This window comes from Ambystoma mexicanum, chromosome 6p (genome assembly GCF_040938575.1).
Source record: "Ambystoma mexicanum isolate Mex_15411 chromosome 6p, UKY_AmexF1_1, whole genome shotgun sequence".
NCBI lineage: Eukaryota > Metazoa > Chordata > Amphibia > Caudata > Ambystomatidae > Ambystoma > Ambystoma mexicanum.
In genome coordinates, this window is record NC_090935.1 from 85,316,030 (window position 1) to 85,336,312 (window position 20,283).

The following is a 20,283-nucleotide window of genomic DNA, read 5'->3' on the forward strand; positions in this document are numbered from 1 at the left end:
CTTTAGACATCGGGTCTGTTTGCACCATACTGTGGGGCGTCATCGGCTCACTTTTCTTGGAGTGGGGGCGATGTATGAGGCGATAGAGCTCATGCTTGAGTGACACATCAATAAACAACACAGCAGCTTTTCATGCATGGATTCATCAGCACAACTTGAATTAGGCGAGTCAATTTCAATTACTACCTCTTCTTCAGCCAAAGGCGGCGAGATTAGATGCGGGCTGCATTTTCAACCGTTTTCACAGCATTGCTCAATAGCATACTGTCTGAAGGCGAGGTATGTATGGGAGACGCTTCTACCATTGGTTTATCAGCCACCAAGCACCTCGGTTCAGCTGATCTCATCGCTGGGGTAGAAGAGGGCGTCTCCGGATGCAAAGTCTCCAAGCATGTGCGTGTAGATGCCGCGGCTTGATTGGTAAATACGGCATTCCCAGGTTGGTAGTCTTTGCAATATTTACAGATATCAGCATGAACATCCTCTTTAAATGCTAATTTTTTCAACTTGGAATATGTCCTGCCCGTTGGAGTAGAGCATGTTATATTTAATGCTCGTTTTAATCCACTAACCGACAGCGAGCAAGATCTCGCGATATTACAGGGCAGCATTGGTGCCAAAGGCATACCAGTTTTTAAAGTAGGGATGTTGCACTGCATCGTGCTTTGTTCGTTCCCCCCAAAGCTACTCTTTAGGTAATTACTAGGCACAGGGCAAAGCAATCAATCTGGACAATTTTGCAGACACCACCAGGCACCTACGAAATTGCGGTGAACCTGCTGGAGCTACGCCTCACCTCGCCGGACTTGGCGAAGAGGCAAAGAGGCACTCAGCAGGTACTCTGCTTGGTGCGCGCGCACTGGTGCGTACGGGTGCCTGTATTTGGGTCCTCATGCCAAAAGGGGACGTGGCTTAATCCGGTAACACGAAAATGTTCTGTTTTCTTAAGTTCTGAAAGGCAAAATAGGTGGATCTAATGTCTGTTTGCTATTATAAAGATAATCTGTAGTTCCAGAGCTATTTTACCAGTCCAAAAATACCATGCAGAGCAGCTTCAGTGGACAAAGTTCAAACGTGTTGAGGTAGCACACGAGCAGTCCGTCAGGCAAAGAGGCACTCAGCAGGTACTCCGCTTGGTGCGCGCGCGCTGGTGTGCGCGGGTGCCTGTATTTGGGGCCTCACGCCAAAAGGGGTTGTGGCTTAATCCGGTAACACAAACATTTTCTGTTTTCTTAAGTTCGTGCAGAGCAGCTTCAGTGGACAAAGTTCAAACGCATTGAGGAAGCACACGCGCAGTCCGTCAGGCAAAGAGGCACTCTACTCCGCTTGGTGCGGAGCATTAATTTCAGCCTTACTTGGAAAGACCTTCAATGGCCATAAACTCCATATAATGATCAATCAGCATCTGCAGAGTGTTTGTATTACAAGCCCAGAGAACTGCATCAGCGAATAATAAAAGTCTCAAAGAACAACCACATACCTTTTGAACATCACCAACATCGGAAAATGCTCGACACAATCATTAATACCAAAGTTAATCAAGTATGGCCAAGAATGCACACTTTCTACGATCCACAGTACAGATTGATTTTTTCAGTAAGAATAGCACAGGGTCATATGTTGAAAAATACATGCTCTTTGACAGTTTTCTTTAGAGGGAAAGGTGTGAATAGTTGTGTGTCATCAGAAAGTAGCTAGAGATGAATAACGTTCATGGTGTCACTCTATGGTGTCTGGCATGTGGTATTGATTAAGTCATCCAGGTTTCCAACAACTGAAGGCATAACATCTTCACTATCATTGTCCACAGATGCCCAAATAATTTGTCACAACAATATTTACCCTGAAACTAATCGTTTCTCAAAGATTTCCATATTTACACTACAGATATGCAATAACAGCAGGTGTGTTATGTCTTCTGTTCTTCAGTGTGTTCAATGACTTATTGTTATTATCTGTTTCTAGTACAACCATTTCACTGTGGAAGGAGTAATGCAGAAGGCTCAGCCATCATCATCCAAATGCAAGTGCATGACTGGTATAGTCTTTCAGTTGTGTTGATTGTGTTATTGCCCAAAAAAGAAGGCTTTGGTACAAGGCTCAAAGTCTATTGAAAAACTGCTTGATGATGAAAGAAATAGAAATAAGTTTGGAGTCAGTGGTTTAAGAACTCTTTGAAATTACAGATGTAGTAAACCAGTAGAAAGTAAGGTGCCATTTGTCCTGTTGCTAGAAGTGCACACTCAGCGATGATAGTGACAGACTACAGGCTAGATACAAACGCAACTGCAAGAACATGAAGATGCTGGTGAGAGATTATTGAGCTGGAAGGAGCTTCCCTGCACCAGATCACAATGAACCAGTACACACACTGAGCAGGAAGGTAGCTTCCCTGCACCAGATGACTAAGAACCAGTACACACAGTGTTCAGGAAGGTAGCTTCCCTGCACCAGATGACAATGAACCAGTGTGCACAGTGAGCAGGAAGGAGCTTCCCTATACCAGATCACACTGAACCAGTACACACAGTGAGCAGGAAGGAGCTTCCCTGCACCAGACCACAATGAACCAGTACACACAGTAAGCAGGAAGGTAGCTTCCCTGCACCAGATGACAATGAACCAGTGTGCACAGTGAGCAGGAAGGAGCTTCCCTATACCAGATCACACTGAACCAGTACACACAGTGAGCAGGAAGGAGCTTGCCTGCACCAGATCACAATGAACCAGTACGCACAGTGAGCAGGAAGGAGCTTCCCTGCACCAGATCACAATGAACCAGTACACACAGTGAGCAGGAAGGTAGCTTCCCTGCACCAGATGACAATGAACCAGTACACACAGTGATCAGGAAGGTAGCTTCCCTGCACCAGATGACAATGAACCAGTGTGGACAGTGAGCAGGAAGGAGCTTCCCTATACCAGATCACACTGAACAAGTACACACATTGAGCAGGAAGGAGCTTCCCTGCACCAGATCACAATGAACCAGTACACACAGTGAGCAGGAAGGTAGCTTCCCTGCACCAGATGACAATGAACCAGTGTGCACAGTGAGCAGGAAGGAGCTTCCCTATACCAGATCACACTGAACCAGTACACACAGTGAGCAGGAAGGAGCTTCCCTGCACCAGATCACAATGAACCAGTGCACACAGTGAGCAGGTAGGAGCTTCCCTGCACCAGATGACAATGAACCAGTACACACAGTGAGCAGGAAGGAGCTTCCCTGCACCAGATGACAATGAACCAGTGTGCACAGTGAGCAGGAAGGAGCTTCCCTGTACCAGATCACACTGAACCAGTACACGCAGTGAGCAGGAATGAGCTTCACTGCACCAGATCACAATGAACCGGTGCACACAGCGAGCAGGAAGGAGCTTCCCTGCACCAGATCACAATGAACCAGTACACACAGTGAGCAGGAAGGAGCTTCCCTGCACCAGATCACAATGAACCAGTGCACAAAAGTGAGCAGGAAGGAGCTTCCCTGCACCAGATCACAATGAACCAGTGCACAAAAGTGAGCAGGAACTAGCTTCCTTGTACCAGAGCATAACATGCCAGTACACACAGTAAGTAGGAAGGAGCTTCCCTGTACCAGATCACAATGAACCAGTACACACAGTGAAAAAGCTGGAGCTTCCCTGCACCAGATCACAATGAACCTGTACGCATATTGAGCAGGAAGAAGATTCCCTGTACCAGAGCATAACATACCAGTACGCATGTGAGCAAAATGAGCTTCCCTGTACCAGATCACAATGAACCAGAACACACAGTGAGAAGGAACGACCTTCCCTTCCCCGTACCAGATCATAATGTGCCAGTACGCACAGTGGGCATGAACAAGCTTCCCTGTACCAGATCATAACGTGCCAGTAAGCACAGTGAGCAGGAAGGAGCTTCCCTGCACCATATCACAACAAACCAGTACACACAATGAGCAGGAAGGAGCTTCCCTGCACCAGAGCACAACGAACCAGTGCACACAGTGAGCAGGAAGGAGCTTCCCTGTACCAGAGCATAACATGCCTGTACGCACAGTGAGCAGGCAGGAGTTTCCCTGTACAAGATCACAATGAACCAGTACACACAGTGAGCAGGAACAAGCTTCCCCATACCAGATCATAACATGCCAGTACGCACAGTGAGCAGGAACAAGCTTCGCTGTACCAGATCATAACGTGCCAGTATGGACAGTGAACAGGAAGGAGCTTCCCTGCACCAGATCATAACATGCCAGTACGCACAGTGAGCAGGAATGAGCTTCCCTGCACCAGATCACAACAAACCAGTACACACAGTGAGCAGGAAGGGGCTTCCCTGCACCAGATCACAATGAACCAGTACGCACAGTGAGCAGGAAGGAGCTTCCCTGTACCAGAGCATAACATTCCTGTACGCACAGTGAGCAGGCAGGAGTTTCCCTGTACAAGATCACAATGAACCAGTACACACAGTGAGCAGGAACGAGCTTCCCCATACCAGATCATAACATGCCAGTTCGCACAGTGAGCAGGAACAAGCTTCGCTGTACCAGATCATAACGTGCCAGTATGGACAGTGAACAGGAAGGAGCTTCCCTGCACCAGATCATAACATGCCAGTACGCACAGTGAGAAGGAACAAGCTTCCTTGCACCAGATCATAACGTGCCAGTACGCACATTGAGCAGGAAGGAGCTTCCCTGCAACAGATCATAATATGCCAGTACACACAGTGAGCAGGAACGGTCGCCCCTGTACCAGATCATAACGTGCCAGTACGCACAGTGAGCAGGAAGGAGTTTCCCTTTACCAGATCATAATGTGCCAGTACGCACAGTGAGCAGGATGGAGCTTCCCTGCACCAGATCACACAGAACCAGTACACACAGTGAGCAGGAAGGAGCTTCCCTATACCAGATCACAATGAACCAGTATGCACAATGAGCAGGAAGGAGCTTCCGTGCACCAGATCACACTGAACCAGTACACACAGTGAGCAGGAAGGAGCTTCCCTGCACCAGATTACACTGAACCAGTACACAGTGAGCAGGAAGGAGCTTCCCTATACCAGATCACAATGAACCAGTATGCACAGTGAGCAGGAAGGGGCATCCCTGCACCAGATCACAATGAACCAGTGTGCACAGTGAGCAGGAAGATGCTTCCCTGTACCAGAGCATAACATACCAGTACGCACATGAGCAGGAAGGAGCTTCCCTGCACCAGATCACAATGAACCAGTATTTATTTATTTTGTATTTGTAAAGCGCACTGCAGCCCGGAGGCATTGAGGCGCTATAAGGTAGCTTAAAGGAGACTTGTTTGAGGGTTACAGGAAGCAGCCCGCATATGGAACTTAAATACATAAAGCTTGGTTACAGCACGATTAGTTACAGAGCAAGGATACATTTGCATAGGCAGGAGTAGAGATAACATACAAAGCCTAAAGGAAAGTCAGTTCAGGAGATCATGGTTGGGCTAGGGAGGAAGTTACCCACAGGGTAGCTCGTGCGATGTGGGATGGGATTTTAGACAGTCTGATTTTTATGGCGGAGCAGGAAGGAGTTTTCCTGTACCAGATCACAATGAACCAGAACACACAGTGAGCAGGAATGAGCTTCCCTGTACCAGATCATAACGTGCCAGTACGCACAGTGAGCAGGAATGAGCTTACCTGTATCAGATCATAACGTGCCAGTACGCACAGTGAGCAGAAAGGATCTTCCCTGTATCAGATCATAATGTCCCAGTACGCACAGTGAGCAGGAAGGAGCTTCCCTGTATCAGATCATAACGTGCCAGTACGCATTGTGAGCAGGAAGGAGCTTCCTGGTACCAGAGCATAACGTGGCAGTACGCAATAAAAATGCCTCTTCTTTTGCGACTGACCTGAATCAGCTACTCAGAATGTGTTATAGGGAAAGGTATGTGTGAAGAAATGACTACAGCCCTGCAGGAGTATAGGGCTGAGGAGGGGCTTCTAAGCTCCTAATCGGTCCCACATGACTACTGCTTTGACCAGCAGCAGTCAGGCTTCTCCCCGCCAGGTTGCTTTTCATATTCCCTGAAGCAGAGAGAAAGTCTGGCGGATGCTTCTAGATAACGCTAAAGGTAATTCTGCTAAAGAGGCTTAAAGATAAAACAATTAGGGGGTCTCACCCCCTTACAAAGGTATTGTTCCAGAGAAGATTGGTCCACTCTGAACATTCTGTAAGGGGACAATCCCGACAGATGTGACAAGGTGTATGTGTTGTGATGTCACATCACAGAGTGCCTTTTCTGCAGGAAGGTGGAGGTGGGGTCTCAAAAAGGAAGTGGGGCTTGGGCATATTCAAGATTGCTGGCTCTTCTTCAGCTCTCCCCTGTCTGCCTCTAGTCAAAAGGACTCTACTAATGTTCTCCCCGGTGTGAGTTCCTCATTCTGTTGCAGAGGCCCCTTTAAAGCTATCACTTCTTGCACTGTGCACACATGAGGTGTGCCATGTCCCAAAATGCCATCCTGGGCAGGCTCTCTACCTACTGTGGGTGAAACTCCCAAGTCCAGATGCAAATATACAAATGAATGTGCAGTTCACAGTAGAACATAAGTTGTCCAAATAAATGACATCAGATTGGGTTTTGCAATTTAACTGCATCTCTGAATATTCCACTATAGCTAAGTAGATAACATGTTATCGTTATTCTTAACCCAAGTACTGCCACCAGATAAATGAGGACATGCAGTCAAAGGTAGTGTGCATTAATCATGAGTGCCAGTACTTTGAAAGGCAGCCCATTGCTGTTTGATTTGACTTGATTCTGGCAGTCTGTTTTAGGGATGTACATGTTACTTTGTATTTGCCATGTGGCCATTCCACACAGCTGCTACTGGTATATCAGTAGATGCATTGAGAGTGAGCTCTCTTTTGCTGATCACATTTTATGATTTTGTTGGTATACATTAAAAGTGAAGGTACTGGAATTACAATGTCTTTTACCATACTGGCAAATTAGGAGTCAGCGCTAATTTCGCCAGTGGAATTAGCCCCAGCGGAATTTGCACCAGCGGAATTACCACCAAAATATGGCAAAATTAGCCCTGGTGCTAATTCCAACGGTGGAATTACTGCTGAGATTCAAAATGCTATTTCTGCCATACTACAAGTTGAAATACTACTGCAATACTGCCAAAAATGGTCAGTAATTCCGCCAAAAACACAGTGCAGTTACCCAAAAGGCGGAGGTAAATGCATACATCGGATGGAAAAACAATTCACAGCTGCACCCAATCTACCCTGAATGACAAAACAACTAGAAGCTGCAAACTGGGACATGCAGCTCTTCCTGCTTCACATTGAGCTGCAGACACAGGAACAGGAGCACAGGGCATGGGACTCAGAGAAGAGAAGTAGGAGACACCTTCCGGGGGCCATGCCCTCACAGCTGATCACTCTGTACTGTCTGAACAGGCAGACCACCGTTGAGCTACTTGTCTTGATCATATAAAAACTGTCTTACCCCCGCTGCTGAAGCTTGTGTCAGTCCTACACTTCCTTGCTCATGCCACCTTCCAACACACTCTGGGCATGCTGCGTGGCATTACCCAGCCCACATTTTCAAATGTGCTGGAAGCACTCCTGCTCCATGCGTCCAAGTACATTTCTCTACCCACCACCCGGCACAGATACATTCCACTATGGCACGTTTTTACGCAGCAGCAGCCCACCTGCCTAACATAATTGCCACTCTACTGCACCCATGTGACATTGGTTGCCCCCACCCCCAGGCATCCAAATAGGTATATTGCAACATGAAGCAGTATCACTCAATGAATGTCCAAGCCACCTGTGATGCTGACCTTGTGATCACACACTGCTTTGCCCACTTCCCTGTTTCCTCACACAATGCCGTGGCCCTGCGGAACAGCAAACTGCCTGCATACATTGAGAGCCACTGAGGCCAACGGACATGGATACTGGTCAAGCACAAGAGTCATTACGCAAACTGATTCTGCAGCACCTGTGAAACTGAAATGTGTAAGGGGGCTTACCACAACTAAACAACGCATGCCGTGTTCAGGCCCTGTACATGCAGGACAAGCATTCTCACCCTGAACATGACAGGCACCAACCCACAGGACTAGGACATGCTGGACAATGCAGGCAAGCAAAACCCAGAAACAGAAATGCAGGAACCACAATGCAATTGTACACATTCCTAGACATCGAATGTCACAGTTCAAGATTGCATGAACACAATACAACACTGTCAGAAAATAATGCCATGTACTCTAGTAACCATGTATGTGAAGCCTTATTGGAATGAATGGCGACATTACAAACCTGCACAGGTACAACTAACTACCCATCAGGGCATATGCATGATAGCAATGCACAGGCCTAACACAGGCAACATGCATCATGCTGTGCCAATCAAAGACCCTGTGACGAGTGCTGGCTGTGAGCTGTGTGCATGGCATAACACGACAATGCATACGTTCCGCAATAGTGAATGACTCTACATTCAAGTACTGTAATGGAAAATCATGTTGTACGGCAATTCCTGGAAAAAGCATGCACATAGTGTCCATAAACATGCCACTATAAAAGTCAACACATCCACAATGCACTATGAGAGACACCTGTGACATTTGCCCTTGCAGGTGACTCTAGATACCCCCAGCTACCATTGAAAATTAGACTGGTGCACAATCCACATATGTCACAGGAGGTGGCCTACAATAAGGCACATGTCAGTACCAGCCTGTGCTTAGAGCGGACCTTTGGACTGCTGAGATGCTTATTTCCGGTGTCTACACCGGACCGGAGGGGCCTTGATGTATATGCCATAGAAGGTTGGACAAACAATTCTTGTCTGTGCCATGCTGCACAGCATCTGCCTCAGGTGAAATGTGCCCCCCGCAACCCGATGAGGACATGCCACCCCAAAAAGGACTCACTCCCTGCAGCTGCAGTGCTGCCACAAATTAAGCGGAAAATGGGAGAGATGGACATCTGGTGCATCAAGAACTAATAGACAATTATTTCTGATCACATTGAGAATCACATGGTGCGCAACATTGTATATTGACACGTATTGAAAAAAATCACATTCACACAATGAGGAATGCCCTAGCATTGTGTCAAGGGAACTAGAATGTAATGCTTAAGTGCGAAACAAAGACATACCCAACACACCCTCCCCAATCACCCCCTCCCTAACACACCCTCACCACCCACCCCCCAACACACCATGCCCAACACACCCTCTCCATCCACCTCCCTCTCCCCAACACACCAGACCCAATCGATACCTCCACCCCTCTCCCCTACCCCAACACACCAAACACAATACAACCCCCACCCGACTGCCCCCCCCGCAACACACCATCCCCAACACAAGATCTTTCATAGAAATTAGTTGAAGCACAGCCAACTTATTCAGATACAGATCTGCCCATGTGTATCTGCCCACGGCATGTCATGTTTTTCACCAGCGGGTGGCTCATAAGTGCAGAGAGAAGGGACTGTAGGGTTGCAGATACAGACCCTTAAGTGCTGGGGAGCCCACAGGCAGTGCGAGGGCAACTGGACATGCAGGAGCCTGGGCCCGAGTTCAGAGACATGATGTATGTTGCTTTGGAAGACAAAGCAGGCAGTCTTGTATGAGAGGCACCACAATTCCAACAAAAAGATCTGTTTTGATCTCAAAACCAGACCTGAGCCCCTGGCCCACCTCACAATTTCAGCAGGAGTCCACCAAGCTGTTTATTATCATTTGATTTAATTTTAACTTTTATAACATGCATACCCAAAGGGTCCAAGCAGAACTGTGTCTAGGCGAGAAACTAGTTGTTGACATTGTTAGGTTATCACTCAAACGAAAGGGGCCACCAAAAGGCTTTGTACTGCAGATCGAAGTGATTGAGTTGGGTGATGTTGTTGAATATTTACATTATTTTATTATTTTTATTGTTGTTTTAATCAAGTAAAAAAATACTTGATTTTTCAACATTGCTTCGTATTAAATTCCATAACAACAAAATCATCAACATTCATATACAATTAATAAATATTGTACAACTTTTTAAAGTAAGAAGACAAATACTAAAAAACACATTTTCACATATTATAACATTGCATTAACTGATACTCTTTATCTTCCTTTGTTCACTGAGTTTTAAACCGTAAAGAAAGTTTAAAGTAGCATACCTTACAGATTTCCTTGATGTATGATATAATAAATTCCACAATTCTGTAGGCGTCTCAATAAATGATCCTTCAAATAGAGGTTTAAAGTGTGCAATCCTCTGGGGTAGCAGTTCTATACATTCCGTACAAAGATGTCTCAAAGTTTCAGGAGCAGATAGACAAAACCGGCAGGCTAATGCTTCTGGTGGCAACATTTTTCTTCTGCATAATACTTCATGAGTGGGCTATATGTTTAGGCAAAAGCGCAGGAAATCATCTCTTTGACGAGAATTTGGAAAAAGTACCATATATGGTTCAATCATACCATATTGTTTCAATTTAAATGGATTATCTTTGAAGGATTGATACATGGAGCAAGCCTCCCTTGACTTTATCCAATCTGATTTCCATAATTGTTTTTTGACTACATTGGGCCTCAGCGTAGTGTCAGAGATATTTAATTGTGTTAGGATTCCCTGTGCCTTCGTTCGCCATGATGTTGGGAAACCATCTTTTGATTTTAACAAATGATTCGCTATGATATACATCAGTCCTTTATATGTTCGAGCACTTGTTAGTAAACATTTTCTGTACATTGCACAAAGTTCCCATTTGTAAATTGCATATAATGATAATAGACCCAACTCATGTCTTAGTAACGCTATGGGAATTGACATTGGTAGATGCAGGACTCGTTTCCAGAAACTGCCTTCCAAAACGGTCCAATACTCATAGGTTTTTATCTTAAAGGTTTCACTGCCATATGTAACAACCAGCACAAATTTCTGCTTATAGTAGATTATAATTGGTTTCAAGGTAAATTTGCAAAACTTAGCTTTAATGAATCGTGCCTGGGAAAGAGTCATAATTGCTTTTTTCCTTATTTGATTTTCGTAATCTTGGGAACATGGATGACTCCAGATTTTTTGATTGTGGCCATTGGTGGTATTTGGTTCTGTGCCTAACTGTGCCCAATTGAATAACCTTGGTTTTTGAAACATTTATGGAGATATAATTTTAGTCACAATAAATCACCAAGGCATTCAGCAAGGCACGTAGGCCATTAGGAGTTTTAGAAAGTAAAACCATATCGTCTGCATATAATAAATGTCTCACATGAATATTATCTATTTTCGGTGAATCTGTCACTATAAGGTCAAATCGTGCTTTAATATCTGCAATGAAAAAATTGAATAAGGCTGATGCCAAAAGGCATCCTTGTTTCAATCCGCGAGCGGTCTTAATCGGCTCCGATGGGAGACCTGTGCTGTCCAGTCTGATTTGAAAAGAGTTGTTCGAATGAAATTCCTCTATCCATTTAGGAATGGACCACGGGCACCCGCTATTCATCAGCTTTAAATACAGCACCTCTCACGGTACAGAGTCGAACGCCGTTCGAAAATCAATGAAAACAATGTATAGTGGTTCCTGCTTCTCCTGTGCTCGGTAAATAATGCTGTTCAGGGTGATAATATTTATTCCGGTACCAACTTCAGCTATAAAACCTGTTTGGAATGTGTCACGCAAGGAACGGCAATCTAGCCATTTGTTAAATTTATTAAGAACCAGGCGTCCAAAGATTTTGCCTGGGCAGTCTAAAAGAGCTATAGGCCTGTAGGCCTTTGGATCCGCTCTGTTGCCCTTTTTGAATATTGGTACTATTACAGATTGCTTCCATGTGTGTGGAATTTGCATGGTTGTAAAGGTATTCTGAAAAAAATCTGCATAAGAATAGCAGCCCATTCATATGGGTAGGCTTTAAGCATGCCATTATGCAACCCATCTGGTCCACTAGCTCTGGAATTACTCAAAGCTTTAATGCATGTTAAAATGTCATTCAGGCGAATTGGGAAGGAACATGGCATGGCGTGGAATTGAAACCATCCATCTGAATTTTTGAAGGGCGATTGATAGAGATTCTCAAAATACGCTTTCCAGTCTTCTTTTTGAATTGAGTTGCTCAGGGCCGCTATTTGTGGTCTCACAGAGACACTATTCATAGAGGCCCAAATACCACTGGTCGATTTTTTTACCAGTTGTGTGAGCATTTGTTCACTATTTTGTTGATGCAACTGAATTTTCAGCCCCCTCAACCATTGGGCATAGGTCTTTTTAAGGTGCTTTTTCATCTTGCTTCTGAGGTTAATGGGATGATGGATTAAAGCTTGTATGTCCCTTTTCAAGTTTGTTTTGGCTTGTTGAACCTGTATGTTGAAGGGATGAAGATGACTAACTCTAATTGGAGGCTCAGAAGAATTAGATTGCTTAAATAATTGCATTTTAGTCACATAGTAGTTTTGGATGTTAGCTACGCTGTCATTATACATCTCGTAAAGCACATTCTTAAAATACAAGAGATTTTGAGGATTCCATCTAAGGCGATTGCCCTGGTTGTTGATGGCAATGCACGCAGTGTTTTTGTTAGACTCCTGGATGTGCCATGGAGTAGGGGAAGAGAAGCACACGGCCAGCTTGTTATGGTCACTTTCGCCCGCTAGTACAACAACCATTGATTCGACCTGCGGCAAGAATTCTTTGCTTACATAAATATAATCCAATATTGCACCGGAGGTGTCCCTCTGCCATGTGTTACAAAGAGAGGCATCTCCATTGCAGACGTTATTAAGCATGATCAGACCTCTTTCCTTCATAATCTCATTCCAAGTGTTTTTGTCACGCGTTAATAGCATCTTCTGAGCTGATAGTAAATAAATGTAAATCACCCACTATAAAAACAATCCCAGATTTTGTGTCCGAGGCAATATTATCAAGATGCCATAGAAGAGTAGTGAAAAAGGATTCTGATGTAAGATTAAGTCTACTCCAGTATATATTCACAATGGTTATGTTAAATTTTGCCACGGAGAGACTAACCACTTGAAAATATGGGGAAGGGGAGTAGTGCATTCTCCCAACGAACCCGCATGACTTTTTGATTGCTAATAGAAGACCTCCTGATGGTCTGCCTTTTAATCTTGTGGACGACAATGTGTCAAAGATAATGTGAGTATCCCATGCCGGAGATTCCATTAACCACTTCTCTTGCAACGCTATGATGTCATAGTCTTCCAGCGTACTTTGTTTGGAATTTATAAAATGACTGTTGCCTCTTGTATTCCAAGACATTAGTTTAATGGAAGTTTGGGTGCTGAATTGTTATAACCTATTCGCATTATTCATTGGTAAAATTGTCTGACTCCGTCTGTCATTGTTTGGTTGGTAGATGTTTATATGCAGTTTATCCGCCTGGCTATCGGGAGTTAGATTAACTTGTGTTAATGTAAATCCCATATCAAATAAATTCATTCTGGCCTGCCATATCAGATTGTATATAGGGCAGACTTAACATAGATGTTCGCTTCAGATGTATTTTCATGACTGGCAAATTCAATCAAATCGAGGTCAGACGATGTTAGTTCTTTTAAGATTTGGATTTCTGTGCATATATTTAGTATGCTTGTGCGATTAAGCACATAAGTTTGGAAGGGATGATCTCGACATTTCAAATTAAGACAGGGTAGGCCCGGCCGTTTGTTCGGATTTTGCCAGTTGGGATTCGCCAGGGCTTGCATAGACAATTGAGTCTGAGTAAGTGCCTTTAGATGCATGTTTGGTTGTTGATCATGAGATTCAATTGCTACACTCGGGCCTTGTAATAATGGTCTAACTTCTGGAATGGCTACATTTGATTGCCTCGATGGGATAGAAGTATGTTGGCATGTATCAATTATATAGGATTCGATAGATGCTTTGATCAATTCACAAAGTTCTTGCTGGGATGAGGTGTTTGGCAAAGGCCTGTCCACAGTGGTTGATTGAGTTTTAAATACGTCAGGCATGGGTTGAATTTGGCGCTGTGGATTCGTTGTAGAATTTGAGCTCTCCGATGTTCTCTGAATTTCTGCCCGGTCATGTTCTTTCAATCCTTCTGGTTTTTGAACGGTGGGCCAAATGTCTTTATGGAGTTGGCAGCTTTTGTGATTATGGTCATAGTATTATTTTTAGCTGCTAAATTCGCAGCGGGATCGCTTCTCTGGGAGTTCTCAGTTTGATGGATCTGATATGCCTTGATGGATTCCCTGATTTCTTCTCTTAAAGCTTCAATGGTTATGGGTGGCTGTAGCGGTCTGGCACTAGAAATGGTATGTGAGTCCGTTGCCTTCTCTGGATTCTTATCCTTAAACATGGTTATGTTAGTTGCTGAAGTGACATTCTTATTCACATCACGAAAGGAGAATGCGCCGCTTGTAGGAGCTATTTGCTTGGTCAATGCCACTAAGGTGTCCAAAGGTTCGAATGGTACTATTTTTTATGCTGGCACGTTTGTTGTCTGCGATATCATCGGTTGATTTGAATTTTTATGTTGTATTTTAACATACTTGCGTTTCGTCAATCTCGATTTTTTAGAGCTGGTTTGATTAATGGCTTTGTCCTGCTTTTGCTTTCCATTCTTGGGCGGTCTGAGTTTATTAATATTCGATAATTGGTCTCCGCTGCTTGACTCAAACACGTCGAATATATTTTTCTTCAATTGTGACTGATCACTTATTTCCGTTGAGGGGTTTGAGGATGCAATAATTTGCACCTCTTTTTCAGAGTGCTGAATTGCGGGCTGTTGAACGTCCAACACTCGTATGTTCGTCACCACTTGTAATACAGAGAGCTCATTTGATTCTGTTAGAGGTGTTTCTGATTCTTTCGATAGTACAAAATTGCATTCAAATGGAATGCCTTCTGATTTTTCCATGGTGTCCGATGATTTTTCTATGGCATCCTGTGTTGGTCCTGGGTTTCCCAGCTCCTTTGATCTTGAGTTGGTAATGAGAGTCTTATCTAGAAGTTTCTCAAGTAATTTAGTTTGATGTGTCATTTTATTATCTAATGTTTCATACAGTTTCGCTATCGCCAGTAGAGCAGTGTTCATCGCGGTAAGTGTGTCGTTAATCGCCGGAGCCTCAGGAAACGAAAATCGCTTTGATTGTGCTTTTTGAATAAAGTAATCAGACTCCCGTGCTTCGTCTTGGAATCTTGTCCGCCGTGGAGTGGTTGCGATGAATGAGGGAGATTCGTCCACCAAATGAGCATCTGATTGTGGTGAGCCGTTAAATTGAGGGAGATTAACGTCATCAATGCCACTGTGGGCCTTCTCCTGTGGGGTTTTCATTGTCATGATGCCCGCTCCCGGGGAGCCGGTTCAAGCCCGGCGTCCCCGAAAGCTGACATCCAGTCCCCAAGGAAGGACCCAGCAACCCCATATAGGGGCCCTTTGGACAGTGTCCTGGCGCCTATGGCACCAGGCTCATAAAAGACATCAGCCCTGGCGCCATAGGCGCCAGGCTCATTATGGGAATGCTTGGGTGCACTTACCTGATGCAGACCATGCTGCAGGATCCCGGCCTCCTTGAGGCCTGAAAAAAACTACTTTACCTGTGGGTCTAATTTACCATCCGGGCGTGGTCGGGGAAGGACAAATACCTGATTGGAGGAAGGATACATACTTGGAACTTCTTCCAAGGCTATTTAAACCCCACCCGAACAGCCACACGTGCTTCGCGTTGTTCTGCATCTAGCAGCTGGACGCTCACCATGTCTGCTCCTGCATCCTGACTTCTGCCACGCCTGCCAGCATCCTGGATCACCTGCAAAGGAAGAGAAGAAGAAAACAGAAGAAGGAAAAGTCCTTATCTGCTAAATCCGCATCCCGGAGACATCTCGCCGACAATCCTGAAAAGGAAGACTTTAATTTAAAAGCTCATTGCGTCGATCGCTGCAGCGCCGCATTCCACTCACCTTTACAGGGCGCCTCCATGTTCCGCAGCGATCATCCGGATTTGCAGTCACGCCCCAGCGCCTAGGGAGGAAAAAGACCAGAACAAAAGGTGAGAGAGAGAAGGGAATAAGGAAAGCTAAATCTCCATGTTAAGACTTACTTGTTGATTCATTCCCTCTTCATTTTGGGTCCGCGCCGCATCCTGGCATTTCCGGACCCCAGCCCCTAAGGGGAAAAAGAGACATCAGCGTTAATGAGCGAATGAAAAGACATTACCAAAAAACACTCATTAAAGACTTACCTGATTTCTACAAGGATTTCACCTCTCATCTTGGGTCGGTGCCTGTTCCCCGGCATTCCTTACCCCGGCCCCTATGGGCAAAAAGACACTAGCATTAGTACATTAATGCATGGACACAAGGGGGACCTCTTATCAAAAAAACTTACCTGGAAGCCAAGCAAGTTTGGTTCTCACCAATCCGAAAATCCAGTGAAGTAACTGGATACCAACAGGCCCCTGCATCAGAAGCAGGATGGAGAGCTCGTCCTTCCAGACCCTAAGGTGAGACGCTACGAGAAATCACAGAAGGGTTTCAAGGAGGGTGAGAGAGGAAAGTGGGAGGCCGATTGCATTACCCCGCAGACAGTTAATCCCCTATTTTCGCCTACACAAGGATACTTCTGCGAGCCAGACAAGCCAGATTTGGGGGCCCAGTCCAGTCCGTCTTCCGAAACCTGCGCATCACCTTAGAAGAGGTCACAGCAGCGCGAACCAGGCCAGCGCCTCCGTGGGAGTCAGGTGAGCGTAATAATCATCAACTTGTCTGATTTATCAAGCAAACTCTGTGTGTGACCTTCTTGGAGTTGTATGAGATCTCCTGTGTTCGAGCAGATATATAAAATGTCAGCTTCTGGGTTTTCAGAATTAGAGGATGCACCCATGAAGTCAAGCACTTGTTGATCAATTTCACCCGTCAAGGTTAGTTGTTCATATGCTTTTCGCAATTTTACTTGTGCTTCGACTGAGCATATGATGGGTTCCATAGGTTGGAGGGTTGAGGGTATTGGTTTAATAGTGTTCATCTCGCCGAATTTCACTCCCTCCATTGTGCACTCTTTTATGATTTCCTTTGAGGGTGCTGTGCTTTGATCCATTTCCTTCATGATCAGGTCACCTGATGTTACCGCTAATTCTAGTATAACATCAGTAAGCTCGTTGACACGGCCTGGTTTGGTTATCTGCCGGGGCGCTGGATGCACACTTTCTTTCACATAAATGGCCTCCTTCTCGTTTGAAACTAATGCATTTCGATGCATTTTGTCGATAGGCAACTCGCTTACAGCCACAACTGTTTCTGACATAACATCCGACGATTCTAGTGGAGTTAATGATTCCTTAAGTTCCGCGGCTGTTTGGTTGGACATTGCTTTTGATGAGGTCGATGGATTAGCTGGTGATTGTAAACTAGGGTTAAGGAGAGCAATAGGCGGTGAACTGGTTGACTCATTGCTGGTATGTTCAAGAACTGGTTGTTCCTTCCCCTTAGAGAGCGCATCCAGCTCAGAATGGTCAGCTGCTTGTGAGGCTGTTCCAGTCGGTTGTTGCTCTATCATGAGTGGTTTCGACAGGTTTTTAATACGGTTCATCTCGTTGTATACTCGTGCTCCTGTCTGAATTTCTATATCATAGAAGGAGCAAATATCCGCCGTTAGTGATACTGTGCGGCTGAGAGTGGCACCCGCTGCCCCCGCTCGTGGAAGTGCTGACTTGGGCAGAGGATGCTTCGCCGCTGCAGATTGCACTTTAAGCTGCAACAACGGGACGGTCGCTGTCCCAGGCATGCTTGATTTTAGCATAAACTTCTTTGGTGTCATGGTTTGTTTGTGGATATTAATGCAAGGGGAGTAAAATAATATCAATCAGCTATTTCACTGTTACCATTAAATAAAATAAATGAATAAAAATAATCAAGACACGTAATTTACTAAAAATTGAAACTCATGGGAATATCTCCACTCGTGCACCGCACACTATACCACTCAGTGGTAACTGTTGTACTTTTGTACTCACGCTTTCACGGTTATATAGAGCTTATGACACATAGGTCTGCTTTCGACCCTCCACCCCAGCACACCACAGACAGCCACTGACAGCCCTTGTCGAAACAGCGCTTTCCGAAAAAGCATGCGCGCAAAAGCGCGGGTCCTGCGATGATATAGGGCTTGTGGGTAAAAGGTGGGCGGGACTTAGTCTTTTCTCTATGTTGGGAGAAAGAAAGACAAACGAGCATCAGGTTTGGAAGAGTTTGGAAGAGTTTGCCAGTCTTTCACTAAATTCTAAGTTCAGTGCTTGACACAGGAATCATACCGTGAATCCAACAGGTTAGAGACCCGAATTCAGCAAAGTCCGCTCAGTAAATCCAAAGAGTCGGGAGACATGATGTGCAGACACTGACAGCCCTTGTCGAAACAGCGCTTTCCGAAAAAGCGTACGCGCAAAAGCACGGGTCCTGCAATGATATAGGGCTTGTGGGTAAAAGGTGGGCGGGACTTAGAGTCTTTTCTCGTGAATCCAACAGGTTAGAGACACGAATTCAGCAAAGTCCGCTCAGTAAATCCAAAGAGTCGGGAGACACGATGTGCAGCCATTGACAGCCCTTGTCGAAACAGCGCTTTCTGAAAAAAAATTAACATTAAATATGTTGGAGCCAGGCCATGGATACATTTAAAGACCAGGCATGGTACTTTCAACAAGATTTGCTGATGAACCGGGTGCCAATGAAGGCTTTTCCGATACTGTGAGATGGAAGACTTCTTTGGTAGTGTAAAGATCGATCTGATTGCAGAATTCTGCAGAACATGTCTCTTTATTTGGAGTTCTTGAGCACCAATAAGAAGGGCATTACAGTAGTCTAGTTTTGAGTATATTAGGATACCAACCACTGTTGAACGGTCCTTCTCTACAATAAGAGGCGATAAAAGGCTTGATCAATTTCAGTTGATAATATACAGACTTGACCGTCTGGTTAACATGCAGATTGCAGTCCATACTGGACTGCCAAATGCAGCCAAGATTATTTACTTTGTCAGAGAACTTTGTAGGTGCGCCAAACAGAAATGGACATGGAGAGGTTTGTAGAATGTTCACTACCTTTCGTTTAGAGCCTAAAACAATAACCTCCATTTTTGATAGATTCAATTGGAGCTTGTTATCCAGCATCCAGATTTTCGAATTTTCTCTGCACATGCTAGAACTCGGTCCATGGCTTACAATGGTTGTTCAAGCCGTACATAAATTCGAGTGTCATCACCATATGAGTGATAACACAAACCAAACTCAGAAAAGATGGGCGGATGTAAAACAACAACAGGGACAAAGAAAATCCCTGAGGCACCCCATAGTCCACAGGTAAAGATTCGGAGAGGTATGGGCCAACTTTAACCTGTTGAGTATGGTTGGTCAGAAATGAAGCAAACCATTCCAAGGTTTCATGAGATACCTGTGCCACTGTTGACAGTCTGGAAAGGAGAATCTCAAAGTCGACCATATCGAAGTGCGCTGACAGGTCCAGCATAAACAGAGCAATTGCACAGTGGATGCACCACAATATCTGTAGTTGTTGGATATTAGAAAACTCACCACAGAGTGATCAGGCCAACACACTGGAGTGATGTCGTGCTCACATAGTTTCAGCCCCCTAAAGAAAACAGGATCCAAGCAGTGTCCACCAGTATGGGTCGGTAAATTAGATAAAATACGTAGGTCATGGGTCTGTTATCCTGAATAAAAGTTATAGGTTTAAACTGTTCCTGGAATAAGTGTTCCACTATTCTGAAAAGTATATTGTCCAGTTGACTTACTATGTGATGTCTTGCTGAGCGTCACCGTACAACTGTTAGGGTCTACTACTCTTGTATTACTGTAAATACTCCAAAAGTAACTAATTGTTTTGACTTCCCTGGAACTACTGTTAGTTGCTTCAAATAAGGTTATATGCTTTGGTCTGTGTACCTGCAAGCATAGTGTTGTGTTTTATATAATGTGTTTATATGATCTGTGATAATACTCATTTCCCACAAAATTTATCTGGGCCTACTTGTATTTAAATACACCATTTATTTTTACAATACAGTGTTTCAGTGTTTCTTTGGACCATATGTGTATTACAATTTGTTTGTACTGATTCTACAGCCCTATCTCCCTCTTAAAATATGCCTGGCTGCTCTGGCTACAATGCCATATACTCAGGTGGTGCAGCCTTATATATACTGAGTGGAGTCCTGTACTGTCTCTGTTGAATGGCTTTACTAAGCCCTTAGTTGGACTTCAGAAAAGCTGTCCTAACATACACCA